Below are 9,039 nucleotides of genomic sequence, written 5' to 3'. Positions count from 1 at the left end.
GTGCCCTAAGGTAGATTTCTAATTCACCAGGGTTGCACTATCATGGCATATTTTCAGGAAGAGAATACAATTTCAATTAGCAATTTCTCCAGGATAGTTCAGGCACAGACAGGTTTTTCTTCAACATAATCAGGCATGTTTTCCCTTTCAACCGGTCTTTTCTAAAATAGGCAGATCAGGTAAGGCCATTAAACTAGAAAAGTCAAGTGGCTCTTATGGCTGGGCTCCTTCTTTTCTGCTCTTTTACAGTGTCTTAGAGTGAGGATGGAGTAAAGGACCTTGCTGTACACTCAGATCATATAGCACCCTCTATATGTTATTACACTTTTCCATAAATTGTTTCATTCTTGTTTGCATGGATCAAAACTGATTATCCACAGTTTGGCATCAGTGCAGCAAGTGAAGGCCATTGCCCAGTTCCCCAAGTGTGGGAATTGATTAAGAGAAAAGGGTATGAAGGTATCAGCTTCTCCAGCACAGGGTTTACAGATTAAATTGTTCAAGATGTTTGGTGGCGCTCTTTGGTGCTACCAGAATGCAAATATGTAATACATATTATATTGCCAAATCTTTTGTTGTTTGCCAGGGTGGTCAGAACAGAGCATGCCTTCTTTCTGGAAGAGTTAGAAAGGAGCCAATAGTGCATCGTTCTGTACATTGTGAAGGATGGAAAGAAGAAGCTTTGTAAATGACAAAAAGACTAATCAGTCCATATCATGCTCAAATTTCCACAGTCAAACTTCTTATCTGCCCCCGTACACCTCATATTTGCAATAAAGAAATAAGTGGCCCTGGTGTGGATAGAAAGTGGGGGAAGCCCCCTTGCACTTGATATTGGAAACCATTTTGTTCAAAAATAGTCACACTTACTTAGTAACAGGGGTATAGAATCATAGAATCATAGAATATCAGGGTTGGAAGGGACCCCAGAAGGTCATCTAGTCCAACCCCCTGCTCAAAGCAGGACCAATTCCCAGTTAAATCATCCCAGCCAGGGCTTTGTCAAGCCTGACCTTAAAAACCTCTAAGGAAGGAGATTCTACCACCTCCCTAGGTAACGCATTCCAGTGTTTCACCACCCTCTTAGTGAAAAAGTTTTTCCTAATATCCAATCTAAACCTCCCCCACTGCAACTTGAGACCATTACTCCTCGTTCTGTCATCTGCTACCATTGAGAACAGTCTAGAGCCATCCTCTTTGGAATCCCCTTTCAGGTAGTTGAAAGCAGCTATCAAATCCCCCCTCATTCTTCTCTTCTGCAGGCTAAACATTCCCAGCTTCCTCAGCCTCTCCTCATAACTCATGTGTTCCAGTCCCCTAATCATTTTTGTTGCCCTTCGCTGGACTCTCTCCAATTTATCCACATCCTTCTTGTAGTGTGGGGCCCAAAACTGGACACAGTACTCCAGATGAGGCCTCACCAATGTCGAATAGAGGGGAACGATCACGTCCCTCGATCTGCTCGCTATGCCCCTACTTATACATCCCAAAATGCCATTGGCCTTCTTGGCAACAAGGGCACACTGCTGACTCATATCCAGCTTCTCGTCCACTGTCACCCCTAGGTCCTTTTCCGCAGAACTGCTGCCTAGCCATTCGGTCCCTAGTCTGTAGCTGTGCATTGGGTTCTTCCGTCCTAAGTGCAGGACTCTGCACTTATCCTTATTGAACCTCATCAGATTTCTTTTGGCCCAATCCTCCAATTTGTCTAGGTCCTTCTGTATCCTATCCCTCCCCTCCAGCATATCTACCACTCCTCCCAGTTTAGTATCATCCGCAAATTTGCTGAGAGTGCAATCCACACCATCCTCCAGATCATTTATGAAGATATTGAACAAAACTGGCCCCAGGACCGACCCTTGGGGTAACCCATTTGATACCGGCTGCCAACTAGATATGGAGCCATTGATCACTACCCGTTGAGCCCGACAATCTAGCCAGCTTTCTACCCACCTTGTAGTGCATTCATCCAGCCCATACTTCCTTAACTTGCTGACAAGAATACTGTGGGAGACCGTGTCAAAAGCTTTGCTAAAGTCAAGAAACAATACATCCACTGCTTTCCCTTCATCCACAGAACCAGTAATCTCATCATAAAAGGCGATTAGATTAGTCAGGCATGACCTTCCCTTGGTGAATCCATGCTGGCTGTTCCTGATCACTTTCCTCTCATGCAAGTGCTTCAGGATTGATTCTTTGAGGACCTGCTCCATGATTTTTCCAGGGACTGAAGTGAGGCTGACTGGCCTGTAGTTCCCAGGATCCTCCTTCTTCCCTTTTTTAAAGATTGGCACTACATTAGCCTTTTTCCAGTCATCCGGGACTTCCCCCGTTCGCCACGAGTTTTCAAAGATAATGGCCAATGGCTCTGCAATCACAGCCGCCAATTCCTTCAGCACTCTCGGATGCAACTCATCCGGCCCCATGGACTTGTGCACGTCCAGCTTTTCTAAATAGTCCCTAACCACCTCTATCTCCACAGAGGGCTGGCCATCTCTTCCCCATTTACAGTACAGTACAGGGGTACAGTAACTGGAGATACTTACTTGGTCAATTTAGTGGTTGGCACGAGGGGGATTTGGGCTGTACTCAGGTGCCATATCTTCACTCTCTTCATGGTCACGATTGCCCCTGTTTTGGGCCAGTGCAGGATTTAGCCCAAGAAGTATATACATTGAGGAGCTGATCAGATTCTCATTAAAGTTAATAGCAAAACTCTTACTGATTTCAGTGGGTGAATAATCAGGCCCTGTGTGTTGACTTGAGCAGTTCCCTTGTATGTTCAAAAAACATTTCTCTGCGTCCATATTTAAAATCTACTGTCAAAAGTGCTGCTGTGAAATCCAGGGCTGACTGACAGGAGGGTAACATAATTCCGATGCTCTTTGATTAGGATACTATGAAGTAAGCTGCAGAAATAAAGCAAAATGAAAAATACATACAAGTCAAAAGTCCCAGGATGGAGCCCATTGCCTATGATTCCTGCCTGACCATAGTCCTTTGGAACTGCAGCTAGCTCAGTTATCAGATGTCTTAGTTGGTCCACTAGCTAATTATATGATTGTGCTTTTCTAAGCAAGCTCCTGGAATTTCCTCCTCCTGATTTGACAAAACACTTCTTGCGGTTAGTGCTTCCCTCCAAACAACATCTTCCTCTTTGTAAAGTTTTTCAGCAGTTTGAGATAAGTTTCCTTCCTCCTTTAATAACTGCATGACTCCATGGAAGAAAGCTTTGACAACATTTTTTCCTTCCAAATTCTAAAACAATTACACAATGTTCTCCTCGGTGGCAAGATTAGATTACAGTAAAATTATTTGTTAATTTTAAACACTCATTTTTCAGACAGCTACATTGACTCCCATGATCTTGTTCCTTTAACTCTCAAGTGATTTTTCTTCCCCTCTCCCGCTTCTTTACATACTTGTTGGAAAAGCACAAATAAATCAATGGGGCAACATTGTCAATGGCCCTCCTTAACTGCTCCCGCAATATTTATATGAAAATCTGTTCGCATGTGCAAAAGCTAGGATTTACTTGACTTATATATACAGGTTGTTGCACCTGTAAGCCGATGTACCCAAGAATACAGCAGGAGCAATTAAACAATGGCCAGGATGTTGAGAGAGAGCATTTTCAGAAGCCTGATGCCAGTCTTCCCAAGAGTGGTGCACTTGTTTAGTACTGACTCAGAAGCATGCTACTGAGTAATCAGTACCATTTCCTGCACATACAGCTGTGTTTTGGATGTCTCCAGTCCATATACTGATCCAGGTCAAACCTGCGTATCTGGGCGATTTGATAGGCTCACACCACAAAACGGTATGATTTATAATGCAAGTCAACTCAACTCAAGTTTGTCATGCTTTTCTGGTAGGCCTTGATGAGGGTTAGGCAAATGGTGTATCATATGGGATGAACCTCAAAAGATAAATAGATTATTTACTTGTTATTTAGGTTGTGATAACATCCATATATGTCAAGGTTCCTTCCCCACTCTGAACGCTAGGGTACAGATGTGGGGACCTGCATGAAAAACCTCCTAAGCTTATCTTTACCAGCTTAGGTCAAAACTTCCCCAAGGTACAAAATATTCCACCCTTTGTCCTTGGATTGGCCGCTACCACCACCAAACAAATACTGGTTACTGGGAAAGAGCTGTTTGGAAACGTCTTTCCCCCCAAAATACTTCCCAAAACCTTGCACCACACTTCCTGGAAAAGGTTTGGTAAAAAGCCTCACCAATTTGCCTAGGTGACTACAGACCCAGACCCTTGGATCTTAAGAACAATGAACAATCCTCCCAACACTTGCACCCCCCCCTTTCCTGTGAAATGTTGGATAAAAAGCCTCATCAATTTGCATAGGTGACCACAGACCCAAACCATTGGATCTGAGAACAATGAAAAAGCATTCAGTTTTCTTACAAGAAGACTTTTAATAGAAATAGAAGTAAATAGAAGTAAAGAAATCACCTCTGTAAAATCAGGATGGTAGATACCTTACAGGGTAATTAGATTCAAAACATAGAGAATCCCTCTAGGCAAAAACTTAAGTTACAAAAAAGATACACAGACAGCAATAGTTATTCTATTCAGCACAATTCTTTTCTCATCCATTTAAAGAAATCATAATCTAACACGTACCTAGCTAGATTACTTACTAAAAGTTCTAAGACTCCATTCCTGGTCTATCCCCGGCAGAAACAGCATACAGACAGACAGAGACCCTTTGTTTCTCTCCCTCCTCCCAGCTTTTGAAAGTATCTTGTCTCCTCATTGGTCATTTTGGTCAGGTGCCAGCGAGGTTACCTTTAGCTTCTTAACCCTTTACAGGTGAGAGGAGCTTTCCCCTGGCCAGGAGGGATTTCAAAGGGGTTTACCCTTCCCTTTATATTTATGACATACCCCAAGTAGAGTAGAGCCTACTCTACAAACACACAGAAAGATACAGAAGCTCTTTAACAACCTGAAAATGAAAAAGGAATCCTACAAAAAGTGGAAACATGGATGAATTTCTCAGAGCACAAAAGAATAGCACAAACATATAGGGATAAATCAGAAAGGCTAAGGCACAAAATGTGTTACACCTAGCAAAGGACATAAAAGGCAATAGGAAGAGGTACTTTAAATACCTTAGGAGGAAGAGAAAGATGAAGGAAAGTAAGGCTGCTCAGTGGGGAAGGAGGGCTAATAACTGGTGACATCAAGAGGTGTTTAATGGCTATTTTGCTTCTTTTGTCACTACAAAGGTTAATGGTGACAAGATACTCCACACAATATTAACAAGGGGGAAGGAACACAAGCCAAAAATAAAATTAATAGGCATCAGGTTTAAAACAAATAAAAGGAATTATTTCTTCACACAACGCTCAGTCAACCTGTGGAACTCTTTGCAGAAGATGTTGTGAAGGCAAAGACCATAACGGGGTTCAAAAAAGAACTAGACAAATTCATGGAGGATAGGTCTATCAATGGCTATTAGCCAGGATGGGCAGGAATGGTGTCCCTAGACTCTGTTTGCCAGAAGCTGGGAGTGAGTGATAGGGGATGGATCACTTGATGATTACCTCTTCTGTTCATTCCCTCTGGGGCATCTGGCACTGGTCACTGTTGGAAGACAGGATACTGAGCTAGATGGATCTTTGGTCTGACCCAGTAGGGCCATTCTTATGTTCAAATAGGGAAAGAACAAGGTAATAGTTAGATAAGTTAGATATATTCAAGTTGGTTGTGGCCTAATTAAATTCATTCTAGGGGGTACTTAAGGTATGCAGTGAAGCAATCTCAAACCATTAACAATTATCTTTGAGAACTCCAGGCTAGGTGAGGTCCCAGATGACTGGAGAAGGGCAAACATAATACCTATCGTTAAAAAGGGGAACAAAGAGGACCCAGGGAATTACAGACCAGTCAGCCTAACTTCAAGACCTGCAAAGGTAATGGAATAAATTATTAAGCAAAAAATAAATAAGAACCTAGAAGATATTAGGAAGACAGCATGGATTTGTCAAGAACAAATCATGTCAAACCAACCTCATTCCCTTCTTTGACAGGTTACTGGCCTAGTGGATGGGAGAAGCAGTAGGTGTGATTATATCTTGATTTTAGTAAGGCCATTGACACAGTCCTCCATGACATTCTCATAAGCGAACTAGGGAAATTGCATGTGACACCAAGTGGGAGGGGGTTGCAAGGACGTTGGATAACAGGATCAGAATTCAAAATGACCGTGAGAAATCAGAGCCTTCTGAATTCAGCGAGATGAAATTCAATGTAAGTGTGGAGTATTTCACTTAAGAAGGAAAAATTGAATGCACAGTTACAAAATGGTGAATAACTGTCTATGTGGTAGTACAGCTGCAATGATCTAGGAACTATAGTGGATCATAAATTGAATATGAGTCAGCAATGAGATGCAGCTGAGGAAAAAACTAATATTATTCTGGGGTGTATCACCAGGAGCGTTATATGTAAGTCACAGAAGGTAATTGTCCTGGCCTACTCGGCATTGGTGACACCTCATCTGGAGTACTGTGTCTACTTCTGTGCACCACATTTGGAAAGATGTGGACAAAAGAGTCCAGAGAAGAGCAACAAAAACAAAAAAGGGTTTAGAAAACCTGACCTATGAGGAAAGGTTAGAAACTGGACATGTTTAGCATTGAGAAAAGAAGACTGGTTTGGATGGGATTTGATAATAGTCTTCAAATGTGTGAAGGGCTGTTATAAAAAGGACAGTGGTCAATTGTTCTCCCTGTCCACTGAAGGTAGGACAAGAAACAATAGGCTTACCCTGCAGCAAGGGAGATTTATGTTCACTATTAGAAAAAACTTTCTAACTATAAGTGCAATAAAGCTCTGGAGTAGGCTTCCAAGGGAGACTGGGGAATCCCCACCATTGGAGGTTTGGAACAGGTTGGAGAAACACCAAGGATGATCTAGATTTACTTGATCCACCCTCAGCGCAGGGGGCTGGCCTTTGACTTGTTAGTGGCCTTTCCAGCCCTACATTTCTACGATGCTAGATCAGCCTTGAAGAGTAAACCAGCTAATCTGAAACAAGATCCAAAGAGTGAGTTTAACAAATTAGATGAGGGAGGTGGGGGTAATAAAAAGATCATGTTTACATAACTAGGTATTGCATAATTTAATTGGTCCAAATCATGTGAAAGTTTTCTTTCATAGCTAGCTAATTTTACCTATTCACCTATCTATCTCCGTCTGCCATTCAACCTATCATTTTTGGACTGTTACCTTGTTGGGAGGGTTTTGAGGTTGTTTGGGGCACTAGTCTAGTTCAAGAAGGACATTCCAAGGAGTCTGTTTTCCATTTTTCAAATGTTCTCCTGTTTATTTACTATAATGACAAGAGTGATATCACATTATACATTTTTTATGAATTAAAATGATTGCATCAGTCTTAAAAGATTAATAATAAGGAAGGCCTTTTAAGTGTTCTTATGGAAATATAATACAAATGATTAGGGTTTTAGAACATTAGAATTACAGTGTGTAATTGTAATGTTTCTGCGGCTATATAGGAGCCAGTAATCCCTTAATGGAATACAGCGTGCATTTAATTATTTACAGGGAAAAAATAATTGCTGATAAAGTCATTGATTGATAGACCCACTGTCTCGACATGCTGAATGTGCTATGATGGAGCAACTCCGCTATCTCTGCAGCCATACTCAATCCAGGCTTTCCTACATTATATTACATGTAATACATCAGATAACTATACACTTCTGTAACGAGAGCTGGGATCTGAGAAAAACACACAGTGCACAAGTACCCCTGTAACATCGTGGAGATCACAGAGGGAACTATTCTGTACCCAGAGGCAGTTGTGTAACTTTCCAAGAGATGCACAGTGCATATAATTAAATTATCATAGGGAGAGGAGGTTACTGACATTAGATCGTTCCTACTGTACTAGTTACTGAAACACTGAGCCAATGTACGAGTCCCCTTAGCTCAGGCTAGCAAAGGTTTTCTGGTGAGAGAAACTGTATTTTTAACATAAATAGTATTATGAAATCAGCAGCTCCCTAGTTAAGGTTGCACTGGTAAGGTTTTGCATGTAAGGCCTGATCCAAAGTCCATTAACTTAATGGGAGGTTTTCCATTAACTACAATAGATTTTGAATTAGGTCTTCATGTTCTTATTCAATAAGATACAAAAGGCCGTACTTAAATCCATCTGTGTTCAGCAAAGCAGTTAACCGTGGGCTTATTTGCTGAATAGGGACTGGAACTTTAAAGTGGGGTTTAAATCTCTTAATTATACCTGAAAATTCACACAAAGGAGTTGAACATAAACCTATTCAAATGAGGACAAACTTTAATTTTCTAGTTACTTTTAGCACTCATTTTATTGTATTTTCAGAATTCAAAAGGTTTCAAAATCACTCCTTTAAAAAATGTTCCCTGGCAGACACTCCAGCCAGTAGTAGGAGCAGCTACAGACGCAGTCAAAGTAATAGCGCCTTTACGGTGCACTTGGGCCATATTTTCAAACTTTTCTCTACAACAGGAGGACTGACAATATACTTTTTTTAAAATGTAAGTTGAGATTCTCACTTAATCACTTGCCTCCAGGATCTCGGGCTTTAAGTAAAACATCCACTATTAACAAGACTCATGATAAAATCATGAGAGTTGGCAACACTGCAATCTGCAAATCTGTCACTGTCCTAGAAAGATTGTTTTCCAAACTTCTGACAGTCTAACTCCACAATAAAAACATACAGGTCACCACAGGTTAGTAAAATCCTCAGTTTGGGCATTTTTTGTATTAGATAATGTTTATTTTGATGGCTGACTCGGTAGCATGGCTAAAATCTGTATCTCTCTGGGTTTAAAAAAAAAAGTGTTGTTAATGAAAAATTCCAAAATGAAAAGGTTACCAAGAAAGAAACACAATAACTACACAGATAGGAACAAGCCTTAAACTTTTTAGAATGAGAAAACACTTGCAAACTTTTCTCTTTTTTAATTTGCAATTTCGTTATTGAATAACTGATTTACCGGGGCATA

This window comes from Lepidochelys kempii, chromosome 4 (genome assembly GCF_965140265.1).
Source record: "Lepidochelys kempii isolate rLepKem1 chromosome 4, rLepKem1.hap2, whole genome shotgun sequence".
Lineage (NCBI taxonomy): Eukaryota > Metazoa > Chordata > Testudines > Cheloniidae > Lepidochelys > Lepidochelys kempii.
Note: the sequence above shows the minus strand (reverse complement) of the source record.